This window comes from Emydura macquarii, unplaced genomic scaffold (assembly GCF_026122565.2).
Source record: "Emydura macquarii macquarii isolate MOO-44397 ecotype Brisbane River unplaced genomic scaffold, CSIRO-AGI_Emac_v2 contig_1451, whole genome shotgun sequence".
Classification (NCBI taxonomy): domain Eukaryota; kingdom Metazoa; phylum Chordata; order Testudines; family Chelidae; genus Emydura; species Emydura macquarii.
The window spans coordinates 12174677-12192146 of NW_027131588.1; the positions used below are offsets into that span (position 1 = coordinate 12174677).

General features: G+C 39.9%; 1 protein-coding gene across 11 annotated transcripts in view; it reads right to left on the minus strand.

The window, feature by feature from the left end:
• Positions 1-17470, minus strand: part of LINGO2 (leucine rich repeat and Ig domain containing 2) — an 805515-nt gene that overhangs the window by 475307 nt on the left and 312738 nt on the right. For 7 of the 11 annotated variants that reach the window (XR_010920756.1, XR_010920755.1, XR_010920754.1 and 4 more), the window contains 2 exons: positions 13904-14566; positions 11672-11817 (listed from right to left, as the gene is read on the minus strand). The exons of 2 other annotated variants lie outside the window; for them this stretch is intronic. The gene's annotated coding sequence lies outside the window, so the exon portion shown is untranslated. Of the gene's footprint in view, positions 1-11671; positions 11996-13903; positions 14567-17470 lie in introns of those variants that run through there. 2 more of the 11 variants (XM_067553185.1, XM_067553191.1) reach the window with 2 other exon arrangements.

Here is a 17470-nt window from a genome sequence, read left to right on the forward strand (position 1 = left end):
TTTGTGATTAGCTTTTAAAATGAACCTGCCAGCAAGTTGTACAGGTCTCTGCTTCCTCTGGGGGTTAAACCAGGTCTGTAATAAGCAATGCTTTTTATTAAATTCAGTCTTATTATGTCTTCTAAAAATTAATTACCACTTGAACTGACTAGATGGATAATAGTTATGTATTTTTCCTGTTTCCTGCAGCAGCACTTTTTGGAAAAAAAATTACTACTAATAGTTTTAATTCAAAAGGTGATAATTAAAGACGATGTAGGGGGGAGTGAAGGGGAAAATGATGCCATTTACTAGTTAACTGAAACATTTAAAGATTCACTATCCCATTCTTTGAGCCTTATTAAGCTGATTAAAAATGGCTATAAAACCCCAGTTTATTTAAGCAATGCACAAATTATCAAGGTTTTGTGGCTTTCAAGGTTAAAAATTTTCAGAATTCTTCATTTAAGGAAGTATTTACTTGGGTTTTTATGAAAGGGTAAGGTTGGGTTGGGTTTTGTTTTAAACCCCAGTGCTGCCAATAAATGAGAACCTAACTGATATTATATAGTGCAAGACTTCAAAGTTATAAAATGTAAACTTGCAACTTAACATGAGAGTCACACACGCAGATACCTCCCCGTCATCCCAGTAGGATCTCGGTCCTGCCCTCGCCAGCACTCAGGCCTGATCTATACAGCCGGGGAGTTACACAAACTGTGCAGAGTAGCTTGCGTAACTCCCATCGACTTCATAACTTCTGTTTAGCGTGCCATCTCCACTGTGCTGCACCGATGCGAAATGTGTACCCATCGACGCAGTGCTATGCTTTTTTTGGAGGTGGTTTTAATAGATTGACTTCCGGATCGATTGAGCGGGTCTTCACTTTCGCTCAATCGATCTGCATAGATTGATCTGACGGTGGCAAATTTGCCGCCATCAGTGTAGACATACCCTTAAAGTTTTGACACTGTCTGTAGTGTGAGCCAGATCAGGTTTCATATTTTTCTACTGACATCATTTGCCTTTCTATTGTCTGATTTTACCTAAATTGGCTCCAATCTGAATAATATAAGAATCTGCGACCATTTGTAAAGAGACACCATGGCTGTGATCATATATAAACAGACACCATAGAACGAGGGAATTTCAGCACAAGGCCCACTCCTTAAGGTTAAAGAGTAACTAGAAACTAGGTATGAGCTCCTACTGTTCACCTGCACTGGCCACTGGATAGAAAAATGATCATATAGACTTACCCAGTGTATAACAATGGAATTCAAGAGGCTGTATTGGAAGATGGATGCTTTATAAAATTAAATTAAACAACAAATACCTTGGAAAGACCAACGTCATAGGAATTGCCAAACTGAATTATGCTAGTGATCCATCTAGTACAGTATCCTTTCTGTAATAGCAGCTGGTGCTCAACACTTCAAAGGAAGGTGCAAGAGCCCTGTGTAGAGCGACTAACTTGCCCACAGGGAAATTTTCTTTCAAACACTCAGAGGATTTCAGAATAATAAAATAACTTAAAGGACAATTGAAAAATTGGCCACAAATCACTTATTTACTAAAACATAGATGAACTTACTAAGTTTACAACCGTGGTTGATTAGACAAAACTATAGCACTCTTGACATCTGCTACATTTTTATTTTTGATATCGATATCACAGACTAGATTTTTCAAAATCTAGAAAGTCAAGAGAATATGAAGACGCATTTTTCTATCATGTTTTGTCATGAACACCTATTGTATGGGGTAAACCTATTTGTGAAACTATCAGCATGTTAAACAAAACAAAAAAAACCAAAACAGTGTTCACAATAAAAAAATAAACATTTATTAAGGGCTTGTCTACACTGCATGGCTCCACCTATGCAAGGTATGCACATTATGTTACGTAAGTAACATAAATGAAGTCTATGTACCTTGCATCGAGTAGCCACACTGACTTCAGTATGTTATGTGGACGGGAGACACTCTCACATGGACATAGCTTATGCTTCTTGTTCCGGTGGAGTTCCAGAGTCGATAGGAAAAGCACTCAGCGATCTATTGAGTGTGTATTCACCAGAGACAATGGAGCAGCCTAGTGAAGCTAAGTCATAAGTCAGCACACCATGGTATCAGAGATGCCACATCTACCTTAAGGTGTTTATGAGATTTAATATATCTTTACATCTTGAGCAAAAAAAGTTTTCAATTTGTCCAACTTTAACTTATTCCTAAATTCAGGTTTATTTTGGATGCTAGATTTTATGGATTCTGTTCATATATCCAGAGATATATTCACTTTATGAAATTCTATGAAAGTTGAATTTTGAATTTGAATTTTGAAATTTTGATGGAAATTTAAAATGTATTAAATTTCATTAAATGAAATGAGTTTCATATCGTGGCATGATTTATCATTTGAAGGTTGAGCCAGATATCTATATTGGTCAATTTAATAATCTTAAAAATGATAGGATATTACTTGTTAAAATAATTCATAGATGACCATTGTAGCTAGATCTCAAAAGTGAAACAAACATTGTGAGTAGTTCTATTAAAGTTATATTTAAGCCTTCATCTCTAAGATAACATTTTCTTCAATAAGCCTGTTGCTTTAAATGTTCACAGAAATTTTAGAAATGTAGGGCTGGAAGGGAACTTGAGAGGTCATCAAGTCCAGCCCCCTACACTAAGGCAGGACCAAGTAAACCAAGACCAACGAACTCTGAGCTCAGAAACAGGTTTGTGGAGTTGGAAAATGAAGAAGGGGCACAGCAGATGGTTGCTGAAAGTGGGAGGGCAAGGAAGAAGAGAAGAGCAGCTAGTCCTATACAAAGAGTGGATGAGCCAATGGAGATACCACCAAATAAGAGCCCCAGAAGAATACAGGAACGATTGCAGAGGATTGTAAAGAAGAATAGTAGACGAGATGACTTGCAGCCAGAAACAACAGTGGATAGGCGGGAGAATGGCACCGTCACCAGGAAAAGACACGTCTACATGACTGGGGACTCCCTGCTGAGAAGAGTAGACAGGCCTGTAACCAGAGAACAGAAGAGTGTGCTGTCTGCCTGGCGCTAAGATACGGGATATAGACCTGAGGCTGAAGAGGATCCTAACGGGAGTGGGAAAGAATCCACTGATTGTCCTTCATGTGAGTACAAATGATATAGCTAGATTCTCGCTGGACCGTATCAAAGGAGACTATGCCAGGCTGGGGAAGAGTCTTAAGGAAATCAAGGCTCGTGTGACCTTCAGTGGGATTCTGCCTGTCCCTAGAGGATGACAACAAAGACATGACAAGATTTTGATGATCAACAGATGGCTCAGGCAGTGGTGCTATAAGGAGGGCTTTGGGATGTATGGTCACTGGGAGGCATTCATGGACAGAGGACTGTTCTCTTGGGATGGACTTCACCTGAGTAGGGAGGGAAATGCACTTGTAAGATGCAAGCTGACAACTTTAAACTAGGGAGCTGGGGGAGTTGGTTGGGAGATGCTCAGGTAATCTCCACACCTGATTTTAGCATTGAGAGGGAGGAAAATGAAGTAAGAAAGGACACAGAAGTGGGAAGCAGAATGGACATTAAGAGGAAGGGTAGTGTAGATACCAGTCTAATAGGCGATACTGGCAGTAAAATGACTGTGCCAAATCAGGTAAGGAACATGAGCGAAGCCAAACAGCAAAAATTAAGATGTTTGTATATCAATGCAAGGAGTCTGGGTAACGAAATGGAGGACCTAGAGCTATTGATAGAGGAAGTGAAACCAGATATTATAGGGATAACAGAAACATGGTGGAATAGTAGTCACGACTGCTGTACAAGTATTGAAGGGTATGTATTGTTTAGGAAAGACAGATATAAAGGCAAAGGCAGTGGAATAGCATTGTATATCATCAATGATGAGGTAGATTGTAAAGAAATTAGAAGTGATGGAATTGATAAGACAGGATCTGTCTGGGCAAAAATCACATTGGGGATAGTGCTTGGGGTGTGCTACAGACCACCAGGATATGATCTGGACATGGATAGAGACCTCTTTAAGGCTTTTAATGAAGTAAATACTACTGGGAACTGTGTGATTATGGGAGACTAACTTCCCAGATATAGACTGGAGGACAAGTGCTAGTAGTAATAATAGGGCCCAGATTTTCCTCGGTGTGATAGCTGATGGATTCCTTCACCAAATAGTTACTGAACCAACAAGAGGGGATGCCATTTTAGATTTGGTATTGGTGAGTAGTCAGGACCTCATAGAAGAACTGGTTGTAAGGAAGAACCTTGGTTTGAGCGACCATGAGCTAATTCAGTTCAAACTAAATGGAAGGATAAACAAAAATAGATCTGTGACTAGATCTTTAACTTCAAAAGGGCTAACTTTAAAAAATAAGGGAAGTAGTTAGGGAAGTGGACTGGACTGAAGAACTCATGGATATAAAGGCAGAGTAGGCTTGGAATTACTTCAAGTCAAAGTTGCAGGAACTATCTGAAGCCTGCATTGCAAGGAAGGGGAAAAAATTCGTAGGCAAGAGTTGTAGACCAAGTTGGATAAGTAAGCATTTCAGACAGGTGATTAAGAGAAAGCAGAAAGCCTACAAGGAGTGGAAGATGGGACGGATCAGCAAGGAAAGCTACCTCTTGGAGGTCAGAACATGTAGAGATAAAGTGAGAAAGGCCAAAAGCCAAGTAGAATTGGACCTTACAAAAGGAATTAAAATCAATAGCAAAAGGCTCTATAGCCATATAAATAGGAAGAAAACAAAGAAAGAAGAAGTAGGACAGCTAAGCACTGAAGATGGGGTGGAGGTTAAGGATAATCTAGGCATGGCTGAATATCTAAACAAATACTTAGCTTCCATTTTTAATGAGGCTAATGATGAGTTTGGGGATAGTGGTAGGGTGACTAATGGGAATGAGGATATGGAGGTAGAAATTACCACATCTGAGGTAGAAGCCAAACTCGAACAGTTTAATGGGACTAAATTGGGGGGAAGAAGGGGAAGATAATCTCCATCCAAGAATATTAAAGGAACTAGCACATGAAATTGCAAGCCCATTAGCAAGGATTTTTAATGAATGTGTAAACTCAGGGGCTGTTCTGTATGATTGGAGAATTGTTGATATAGTTCTGATTTTTAAGAAAGGGAAAAAATGTGATCTGGATAACTACAGGACTGTTAATTTGACCTCAGTAGTATACAAGGTCTTGGAAAAATTTTTGAAAGAGAAAGTAATTAAGGACATTGAGGTTAACGGTAATTGGGATAAAATACAGAGTGGCTTTAAAAAAGGTAGATCGTGTCAGACCAACCTGATCGCCTTTTTTGAGAAGATAACAGATTTTTTTAGACAATGGGAATGCAGTGGATCTAATTTACCTAGATTTCAGTAAGGCATTTGATATGGTTCCACATAGGGAATTATTACTTAAATTGGAAAATATAAAGATTAATATGCAAATTGAAAGGTGGATAAGGAACTGGTTAAAGGGGAGACTACAACGGGTCATACTGAAAGGTGAACTGTCAGGCTGGAGGGAGGTTACTAGTGGAGTTCCTCAGGGACAGGTCTTGGGACTGATCTTATTTAACCTTTTTATTACTGACCTTGGCACAAAAAGTGTGAATGTGCTAATAAAGTTTGTGGATAACACAAAGTTGGGAGTATTGCCAACGCAGAAAAGGATCGGGATATCATACAGGAAGGTCTGAATGACCTTGTAAACTGGAGTAACAGAAATAGGATGAAATTTAATAGCAGGAAGTACAAGGTCATGTATTTAGGGACTAATAAGAATTTCTGCTATAAGGTGGGGATACATCAGTTGGAATTGACAGAGGAGGAGAAGGACCTGGGCGTATTGGTGCATCACAGGATGACTATGAGCTACCAATGTGATGTGGCCGTGAAAAAAGCTAATGTGGTCCTTGGATGCATCAGACGAGGTATTTCCAGTAGAGATATGGAGGTGTTAATACCGTTATTCAAGGCTCTGGTGAGACCTCATCTGGAATACTCTGTGCAGTTCTGGTCCCCCATGTTTAAGAAAAATGAATTCAAACTGGAACAGGTGCAGAGAAGGACTACTAGGATGATCAGAGGAATGAATGGAAAACCTGCCTTATGAGAGGAGACTCAAAAAGCTTGGCTTGTTTAGCCTAACCAAAAGAAAGTTGAGGGGAGATATGACTGCTCTCTATAAATACATCAGAGTGATAAATACCAGGGAGGGAGAGGAATTATTTAAATTCAGTGCCAATGTGGACACAAGAACTAATGGATATAAACTGGCTATCAGGAAGTTTAGATTTGAAATTAGACACAGGTTTCTAAATGTTAGAGGAGGGAAGTTCTGGAATAGCCTTCTACCAAGAGGTGCAGAGGGGGGCAAAAAACCTAGCTGGCTTCAAGACTGAGCTTGATAAATTTATGGAGGGGATGGTATGATGAGACAGCCTAGTCTGGCAATTGACTGATCTTTGACTACTGATGGTAGATATGCCAAAGGCCTGTGAAGGGATGTTAGACAGGGTGGATTCTGAATTATTACAGAGAATTCTTTCATGGGTGTCTGGCTGGTGAGTCTTGCCCACATGCTCAGGGTTTAACTGATCACCATATTTGGGGTCGGGAAGGAATTTCTCCCCAGGGCAGATTGGCAAAAGCTCTGGGGGTTTTTCGCCTTCCTCTGTAGCATGGGTCACGGCTCACTTGATGGATTCTCTGTACCTTAAAGTCTTTAAACCATGATTTGAGGACTTTAATAACTCAGTCGTAGGTCAGGGGTCTATTACAGGAGTGGATGGGTGAGGTTCTGTGGCCTGCGTTGTGCAGGAGGTCAGACTAGATGATCATATTGGTCCCTTCTGACCAGAGAGTCTATTCCTGAAAATTGTTTGTCCAACTTGTTCTTAAAAACCTCCAATGAGAGGATTCTACAACTTGCCTTGGAGACCTATTCCAGAGCTTAATTGCCCTTATACTTATGAAGACTTTCCAAATATCTAAATTCCATCTTCCTTGATGCAGATTAAGCCCATCACTTTTTGTCCTACCTTCAGTGAACATGGAAAACAATTAATCCTCATCCTCTTTATAACGTATTTGAAGATGTTTAGTAAGTCCCCTCTTGGTCTTTTCTCAAGACTTAACATGCCCAGTTTTTCATCTTACTGCATACATCAAGTTTCCTAAAGTTATCATTTTTGTTAATCTCCTATGAATTCTCTCCAGTTTGTCCACATGTTTTCTAAAGTATGGTGCCCAGAATTGGATACAGTACTCCAGATGAGCCCTTCACCAGTGCCAAGTAGTGTGAGGTAATTACCTCCCAAGTTTTACATACAATACTCCTGTTAATACACCCAAGAATGATTCGATTTTTTTTCAGCTGCATCACATTGTTGACTCATCATCAATTTGTGATCCACCAGAACCCCCAGATCCTTTTCAGCAGTATTACCACCTACCTAGTTATTCCTCATTTGTATCTATGTATTTGATTTTGCCTTCTTAAGTGTAAAACTTTCCACTTACCTTTATTGAATTTCATTTTGTTGATTTCAGACCAATCCTCCAATTTGTCAAAATCATTTTGAATTCTAACCCTTGTCCTCCAAAGTGTGTGCAAACCCTCCCAGCTTGGTGTTATCTACAGATTCTAAGCACACTCTCTACTCCATTATCCAAGTCATTAATGAAAATATTGAATAGTACCATACCCAAGACAGACTCCTGTGGGACCCCACAAGGTAAGCCCTGCCAATGTGATAGCGAACCATTGTTAACTACTGTTTGGGCATGGTCTCTCAACCAGTTATGCACCAATTTATAGAAATTTCATCTCAATCACATCTCCCAAATTTGCTTATAAGAATGTTATGTGGGATTATTTGTAGTACAGTTTGCTAGATTTCTACCTTTCCAAGATCTTAATTTAATTAACGAATGTTATTTATTATTAGCATCTCCCTGGATCTTATCCAACGAGTCTTAAAAGAGGTCTGTTTCTACTAATATGCTCCATTACAGGCAACTTAGAAAGAAATTTGAATGAATCAGTCATTCATGCTGTCTTTATTAATTTTGTGTAAACATATTTGCTTATGCATGGATTCCAGTGGTCTTTGGTTATCTGATAACACTCGTTGTTCATACAACATCTCAAACAAATCCATTTAATTTGTGAGACAAAACATAGTTGAAAGCTAATTTATACTAAAAAGCAGTGACTTCGTAATGGCATTCTATGATGATTTTTATACCCTAGTATTCATCTCCAAACAGAGTGCTATTACCAGCGCAATGTACCATTAGAGTAGAAAAGCCCAGGACACTAACTTGCACTCACTTTCTATAGTCAGAATCCAGATAATTGTAGGATCAAGGCTTCCAAAAAGATAGCAAGGATTTGGGGTCAGACTTTCAAGTGAGCTGAACAGGGAACACCTCTCATTTAGGTCTCTAAATTACATTCAGGTGCTTAAATGAGAGCAGAGTTCTTTCAAAAAAATCTGGCTTTATGCCAGAGGATGGTTATTTCATTGTTAGGAGCAATTGAATGGAGAAAAGTTCAATGTTTTCTTTCCTATTCTATAGGTATTCACAGTATGTCTAGTTCCTGTTACTGCTTTGAGGAGGGATGGATGTTAAAGAGCAAAACTTCTTTATTAATGACCTGGATGTCATACTGATCAAATTTGCAGATGGCACAAAGCTAAGGGGGATTGCAAACACTTTGAAAGATAGAGCTAAAATTCAAAGGGATCTTGATAAATTGAAGAACTGGGCTATTTAAGGTGCTACACTTATGGAAGAAATCCAAATGCACAAATATAGAACGGGAGATAACTAGCTTAGCAGCAGCACAGCTGAGAAGGATCTGGGAGTTGTGGTGGATCGCGACCTCAACATGAATCACCAATGAGATGCCGTTGCAAAAACAACCCCCTCCCACCACCACAAATGCAATTTTATGTTGCATGCTATGCCTCTGTTAAATTAAGTCATGAGATGTTCTAGTATCGCTCTATTCAGCACTGGATAGGCCTCTGCTGGAGTACTGTGCCCAATTTCTTATAGAAATTGTGTATGTGTGCATATGTATAGAAAGCCTGTAGAAAAACTGGAAAGGATCCAGAGGCGAGCGACAAAGATGATCAAAGGGATGGAATGTAAGCCATATGAGCAAAGGCTGAAGGAACATGGTCTTTTTAGTTTGGAAAAGAGATTAAGATTGGGGACATGATAGCAGTCTTCAAATACTTGAAAGGTTGCCATAATAAATATGAAGAAAATTTGTTCCCTCTTGCCACAAAAGACAGGACAAGATGAAGTGGGTTCAAACTACAGCATAGCAGATTTAGATCAAATCTCAGGAAAAACTTCCTAACTGTAAGAACAGTAGTGAAACAGACTGCCTAGGGAGGTCATGGAAACTCCTACACTGGAGGTTTTCAAAAGGAGGCTGGAGAGTCATCGATCTGTTTTGGATGGTTTAGACACCGCAAATCCTGCATCTTGCCAGGGGGTAGACTAGATGACTCTTGCAGTCCTTTCCAACGCTATGGTTCTGAAAGCAGCAACATTTATCACGCACAGAACTCCAGAAAACAGCTGTGTTAAAAACAGTTTCCCTCACAAAATACTGTCCATCTCTTGCAAAACAGTCTTTGTCTTAATTCTGTCTCCTCAAGCACATTTAAAATCCTCTTAACAGCATATGTCAGGACTCAGTGTCACCATTCCCAATACCGGACTTAAATGTCAGTCACAGTCATATTTTACAGCCCATGCCAAACCACCTGGTCTTGTCTAGCAAGACAAACATCTGTTGCTGGATGGCAGGATATTCAGACTTATCTGTAGAGTAGGACTGCAGCTCTGGTTCTTCAGCTCCAGAACCCAAATCCCTACCACTTGAGCGAAACAAAACCTCCATTTTATTTTTAGACGGTATCTGATGCTCTGTGGGCCTGATGTTCCAAAGTGCTAACTGGACGTGGAGAGCACAGAATAATTCTCAGGAATGGGTGTTTTTTATCCAGGAAAAAGGGTCATCATATACATGACCAGGAAATTATAACTTCTTAGATACCTCAGGAGATAAACCCAAGCAGTAAAGGGTTTTGATTCAAAACCATCTAGTTATTTCCCATCCACTTGTTTATTGTACTTCACATCAACTTATCTGCGGAGTTGCCACAAAATGCATGTATAATGCCATATTCCTTGTTAATAAGCACAGTATATTTCAAGCTCTCCACTCTATTAGTCTGCAAGAATGTACATTTTCTCATCCACCAAATGAAATAACTGTCAAAAAAATAAACTCACTCATCCATTCACACCATAGAATACATAAAATACACTAAATACAGAACTCATGACTAAGCCTTTCATTCTATATTAAAAAACACCTCCCAGCATGACTTCTCATGACCTTTCAGCTGCTTTTTATCTTTTTTAACTTTTGTGATTAACTATATAGGTGTCAAAGAGAATTCCAGCATTCTAATTTACCTTTTTAGGGCACGATTCTGCCATCCTTACTGTCATTGGGTAGTACTTTACTTCCTGAGTAGTCATGTTAATTTCAATAAGATCAGGGCTAGAGATGGGAAATGTGGGCAGCCACCCAGGTCACGGGGATGCTGTCCGAGTGCCGCAAGCTGGCGGGCCTGGGCTGCTAGAGTGGGGGATGAGTGCGGGCCAGCCCAGCGGGTGGCAGGCAATGCTCACCACCATGCTGGCAGCTCTGGGCAAGTGTAGGCAGCATGTCTTACCCCTATGGAGCCAATGGGCCGACCTGTGGATCCTGCCTTCCCACAGGCACGGTGGTCAAGAGATGTACGGCCGGAGGAGCCTGTCAGCTCAGAAACACCTCTCTGGGTGGCCACAGAGTGGCAGCTGCTGGACAGGCGCCCAGCTCTGAAGACAGCACCACCACCAGCATTAGCGCAGAAGTAAGGGTAGCACAGTGTGAAAGGAAGTTAGATGCATGGCGGGAACGGAGTCTGAATTTGATGCAGTAAGGCCCGTGTTATGCAGGAAATCAGAGTAGATGATCACAACAGTCCCTTCTGGCCTTAACGTCTATAAATCATGAGGCCAAGTGAGGGAAAAAAACTGGAAAGTTTATAATTTCATGCCAAATCCTCATATTGCTGTTCTCTTGACATCCTTTTCCATCATTGTCAGTTAACAGGCTACATTTGTTTAAGTAGACCTTTCTCCTTCCAAGTCATGCTACAACTACTAGATTCCATCAGTCATGCGAGAAACACTCGATTATGACCTCACTTTGTACAATCACAGAGGAGAAAGCACCCTATTCACAAAGCAGAAAGTTTCTTCTTAGGCAAAACTACTTTGACAAATTTTCCAAAATGACTAGTGACTTTGAAATCTCAACTTGAAACACCTTAAAGAGGCTTGATTTTCATTTCAGAAAGTGCAGAGCACCAGTCTTCTGAAAATCATATTGTTAAACGGTGTTTCAAATGGGGCACGCACGCGCATATGTACATACACAGCAAGTACCCAAAAGTTACTAGTCAAATTTTGAAAATAGATGAACTGGAGGTGGACAAAACAATTTTCTGTCACAACTCCTTCTGAATGGAAAAAGAGTTTAAAGCAAAAAAAAATATGGAAAGTTTTGTGTGGGAGTGTATCATCCATATACTGACCTAATGGCTGCAGAAGTGGAAATGTATAGCAGGCCTGATGGACATCGGGTCAAGTAAGGCTGCGAACAAGGAAGCTGGAAGCCAGCCACTTTCGGCCAGGCGCCACACTGGCGGCAAGTTTCGGGGACTTGGCCGCCATCCACTAGCTAAAAAGAAGTACACAAGGTCATAAATAAGGGAGTTATGTAAGATAAAAGGCAACCAATGAAATGTAAGCTGTTCCCGTGCTGAGCATGTGAAATTGTATAATAGCCAATCAGCAATTGCGTGATCATTGTCTGTTAGGTTATTGGAAAAGTATATGAGCCGATGAAAAACATGGAATAAACGATTTTAGCTTGCAATCATATTGGTTGTTGTGCTTTATCCGGCCCGCATGGGACCCGACAGTTTTGGGGTTTTTTTACACTTCTGGTTGGAAAACCAAATACCTGAAAAATGTTTTGTTTTTGTCTTTGTTTTCATTTTACAGCTGAAAGCTTTTGATTGCTTTTGATTTTTCAGTGAAGAGTCATCATTTTCTGTTGAAAATTGAAAATTTTGAAGAAAAATAATTTTTTTGTTTTCATTGAAATTTTCTGTAGAGGAAAACAATGTTTTGAACCAGTTCTATTACTACATAATAATAAAATAACTATAAAATGTTGTATAGGTATACACTTGCAAGGTATACGTGTGCATGTATCATGAATACACAAACTATATATATGTATGTATGTTAATATTATTGTTAATTTAGTCATGTCATTTTGAAGGAAACTAACCATAACCGTTGAATATATTAACCATGTCTTAATGTCTGCCTAAGAGTAATAATGATAGTTCTATTAAAAGGTATTCATCCTGAAGTGTATTTTCCACACTCTTTTCCTGCAGGTATCAGATATGAGCAAAAGTAACTACCCCTACCGTGTTCAGAGGTGTCAGACTTTTTTATCATTTGTCACTACTTAATGTAATCTGTCTTTGCAGCACATAATACAATACAGATTTTCATAATTTTAAGAACTTTTCACACCAGTGAAGATAAAAAAAATACCTCACCCAATTACGTTAGCTACAGTGATTTCAGTCCCCAGAGCCCTATTGTAATGACATGCTCCTAATCTACCTCAATCACTGATGCAATATGCACCATACAGTAACTGGAGAATGGAAGATTCTACTTCATTTAGGTCATTGAAAAACTGGGACAGTCTAACATGATATCAAAAGTCTTCATATAAACTGTCACAAAGGCTTCCAAAAATGATTGTCATTTCCTTGAATAAAAGATCAAATGTGAAAAATTACATTACAAATTATTTCAACGTTTTATGCAAATACGGCTAATTCAGGGGGAAAAGGATTATAAGGCCGAGTAAATTGGGTAGGAGGCCTTTACTTCTGAAATCTCAAAATATCATATCTAAGTAAGTACAATTTAAGTGAGAAGAATATTAATTTTCCATATTCCAAAACTGGGAAAACTAATGTATGAATGACAAGGTAATGTATTCATATTTCCAAATACTTTTTACAGCCATAGTAGGGGAGAAGAGTAAAGCAAAACCAATTGTTGATATACAGGGGGAGAAAAAATACCCAGAGCTTTGTGAGGGGACTCTCTTGTTCCCTAGTGTTTGGAGGATGCAGCTAAAGGAGTTATTCAGTGCAGCGTTTCTCCAGCTTTTATCTGATGTAGAACATGCTCCATGGGTCTTTTGAGAGCCATTGATCCAATATATCCTCTACTGCATACGATACAGAATTATTTCTCCTTTCTAATAAAAGATAAGACAGCTAGTTTTCTCTCTCTCTAATCTACCCAAATCAGTCTCCTAAAGAGAAGATTAAGATGGTATAGAAATAGAGAATGAGCCAGCAATGTCAACATCTTGAATGACCATATTGTGTGCCCATCTACACAGACCGGCCTCTTTCAAAAAATCATACAGGCTATATTTATTATGTAGTCCAGTCCTGTCCCAATAGATTTCAAAAGAAAATTTCTGCCATTGACACCTAGAAAGTTTAGCTCTGGATGTCCATAATGTTTAGATTGAGGACCATTTTAAAGATAAGGGCCAGGCCAGCCACAGAATTTGGAGCAAGCGTGTGAGCTCTCCAGGAGTCCCAAAGAGTTTATCCAGGCCCATCTCAACTCACACCATTTTGGAGTACAGAAAGAATGAAAAAAGGTCAAGCCAAAATAGTGCATAAAACATGCAATTAACCAATGGTTCCACTTACCATATTAAATCAGTTTTATGTTATAGTTTTGTCTCTTTGATGTTGTATCCAGGAGGGTTTTTATAGAGATGGGAGCTGCTCATGCTCCATTACTAATCTTGGTGGCTACACTGTAAATCTCAGAGCATAAAATACAAATTGAACATTTATTGTAATGAAAACAGTAAAATTAATGCAGCTAGCAAGCCAGTTGATGAATTGACTGGGCTGTATGTGTACTAGTACTTGGTCTACTATTAAAGAGGCCTCTTTGCTTTTGAGTGTTACTGATCTAATACCATGGAAAGAGTAACAGATTTTCATAATTCAGATGTCTTTCTTCTCCCTCATTTCTCTAACACTTTATTAATAAGCATCTTCTTGTAAGACACAGTGATTTCTTGTAAGATACAGCGATTTCACTGTTGCTCAATGCTTATGACGTGATACGCCTTCAGTCTGCATATTCAGTGAGAACAAATAGAGTGTATAAACTAAGATGCTGGGTAGGCTCTTGATAACAGACCTAAATACAGGGAACCTGAAAGTTAGGAGAGCCAGGGCCTTGCTTTTCATCTTCTTGTCTGCAAATGTATTAACATCCCCAGAGATGCATTCTGACGCAGGTGGGTTGTTCCACGTTTTCTGTCAATTTAATCTTTTCTTGTTGAGTAACTGCACCATCTGAAAAGATGACAAAGGAAGGAAATGAAGCAGAAGCTGCTAAACAGTATTTCTACTGGTGCCAAGTAAACAGCTATTCCAGACCTGGAAAATGATGCAATGAGAATATTAAACAAAGGACGGGTATCTTTCGAAAACCAAAATACATGAAGAGCAAGGAGCCTCTCCTTAAAGAAAAGAAAGGTTTGTTGATGCTTGTCTACTGCATGCCAAGATACATGAAGCAGAGACGTCATCACCACCATCAAAGTTGATTGAGCAGGACAGCATGAAATAATGCAGACATTGTATCGCACAATTAAAAAAAGGTCACTTTTAGGGAACAGAGAACAATTCCAGGAAAGACTAGAGGGAAGAAGAAAATCTAGAAAATGGAAAATATTGGTATAAAAGTTTTCTATATACATATATATCAACTTAGGAATTTAGACTTTGAGACACCCAGTTGGCCAAAGGAAAGTATGCATTTATCCTCTCCCCCAAGTTTTGTACATTACTTGTCTTTTTAGATTGCAAGCTCTTCAGAACAGAGATTATACCTTTCTATGTGTTATAGCCTCAATTTTGTCTGTGTAATTTTCATTGCATCCACAGGGGTTGCACAGATCTAAAGAAGGGCAGAGCTTGCCTGCAGTTGAAACTTAATATTTGCATTCATGATGGACAAACAGGAACAGAATTCAGCTCATTCTTTTAGCTGTATCAGTTGTAAGAAGCTGGCTGTGAGTGGCCTTTCTGCACTGGTCAGTTACCAAGTTATGGTTAGGAGACAAGTAGCAGAGTCACAGTCGAACCCGGCCAGGATACCAGGTAGTCAGGGTCAGACACCAGGTTCCAGGCAACTGGCAACTAGCAGAGTTGAGACCCAACTAGGGTCAGAAGCCTAAGCAAGGTCTGAAGAAGAAGCAAGCAGTGACAGCTCGCCGTGACGGCTTCCTGGTTTATACCAGCATGTGCCAATTAGTGGGCTGGGGGAGGAGGGGCTACCATGCAGGCCCTGCTGTGCAGTACTTCTCGCAGTGTCTAGCTTCTCAAGGCACTCAAGCAGAAACCCAGCATAAGCTTCCAGTGGCTAGATGGAAATAGCAGCAGCCAGAACCCCCATTGTCCCAGTTTCTAGTCCCAGACTTTCTTACAATTGTCTGACTTTTTGGTTCTTCTGTAAATGGCTATTTTTAATCCAATGAAAATTGTTTGTCTAAAATTAATTCTATAGTTCACCTCCCCACCAAGATTATGCTGAATCCTGTGCAGACACATATAAAGTCCTTGCCCTGAAGATCTTCTCTAAGTAGACAAGACAAAAGGAGTTTTCCCTCTTTTAAAAAATATATGGAAATGAGGTAAGGAGAGATTAACTGACATGCCTCATGTCACATAGAAAGACTGTGGCAGAGAAGAGAACTGAAATCAGTTATGTTTAATTCCAATCCATTGCCTTAACTACTCGACCATCCAATCATTCTGTCTTTCTAAAATTAAGACCAAAAAAACCAGAAATAAAAAACCCATCATCAGTTATCCCTCAATACGAGAATGGTGTATGCCAGGGGGGACGTCATTTTTGAGATTGAAGATGGCTGAGGAGTCCAATTCATGCTCTACAGATTTTTCCATATATGTGACAGGTGCTTGCTTGGAGAGAGAGCACAACTGCTAGCTGGGATGCTGTACACTTTCCTTCCTCCTTTGCCATTTCTCATCCTCTTGAGCAAGGCAATTCTCTTCAAAACAGGCTGAGGCTTGATGTATGATGTAACACCATTGCAGTCTATTGCCAGTCAGCTCTTCTGAATGTGTGGGGTCAATGCCTCCCTTCTTAAGATATACTTGTAGGGTATCCTTGTAGTGTTTCCTGTGCCCCCCATTGGTCATCTCATCTTGACTAAGTTGAGAAGACAAGTATCAGTCATCTTGGAAGACGAGTATCAGTCATCTACACACAATGACCAGCCCAGCGAAATTGAGGTTTCATAATCTTTGCCTCAACACTGGTGACGTTAGCTGCAGAGAGAACGGTGGCATTGATGCAACAGTCTTCCATATGATACAGAGAACCTTCCTAAGGCAGCACTGTCGGGACCACTCTAGATGCTTAAGATAGCTTGAATGTGTCACCCACGTCTCGCATCCATGAAAAAGATTGGGGATGACTACTGCATTGTAGACCATGTCGTAGTTTCCATCTGCAGGCCTCTGTCAATAAAGACATGACAGAGCAACTTTCCGAATGATGAGCTGGCACAATGGATCGTATGTTCAATCTCCACATCAAGATTGGCTGCCTGAGAGAGATGGCTATCAAGGTAAGGGAAATGCTCAATATTTTCCAGAGGTTCACCACCAATGGCAATTTGTGGGAGAAGGGTGGCAGCTTGTGCTGGGTCACGCTGGTGGAGCTCTTTAGTCTTCCCAATGTTGAAGGAGAGTGTTAGGCTACGACAGTCACCTGAGAAGAGATCTAGGGTGGATTGCAAGTCAACCTCATGTGTGCAAAGATAGCACAGTCATAGGCATACTGAAGGTCAGTAATAACAGTCTTGGTGAGCTTAGTTTTTTAATGAAGATGCTGCAGATTAAAAAACTGGCCATCCATTTGATACTCAAGCCCAATTCCAGAACGAAGCAGTCACGAATACAAAACAAGGTTACAGCAAGATAGATGGAGAAAAGGTTTGGGACAATAACACAGCTCTGCTTAACACTAGTATGGATGGTGAACAGGTCCGTCTCTAACCCATTACACAGGATGGTGGTGGTCATTCCATCATGAAATAGCCTGAGAACACAAATGAACTTCAATGGACGAACAAACCTAGACAGCACTTTCCATAAATGCTTCACGGTTTGGTTGATGGAATCGAAGGCCTTAGTTAGAAAGAAAAAGAGAATACCAACAACTAC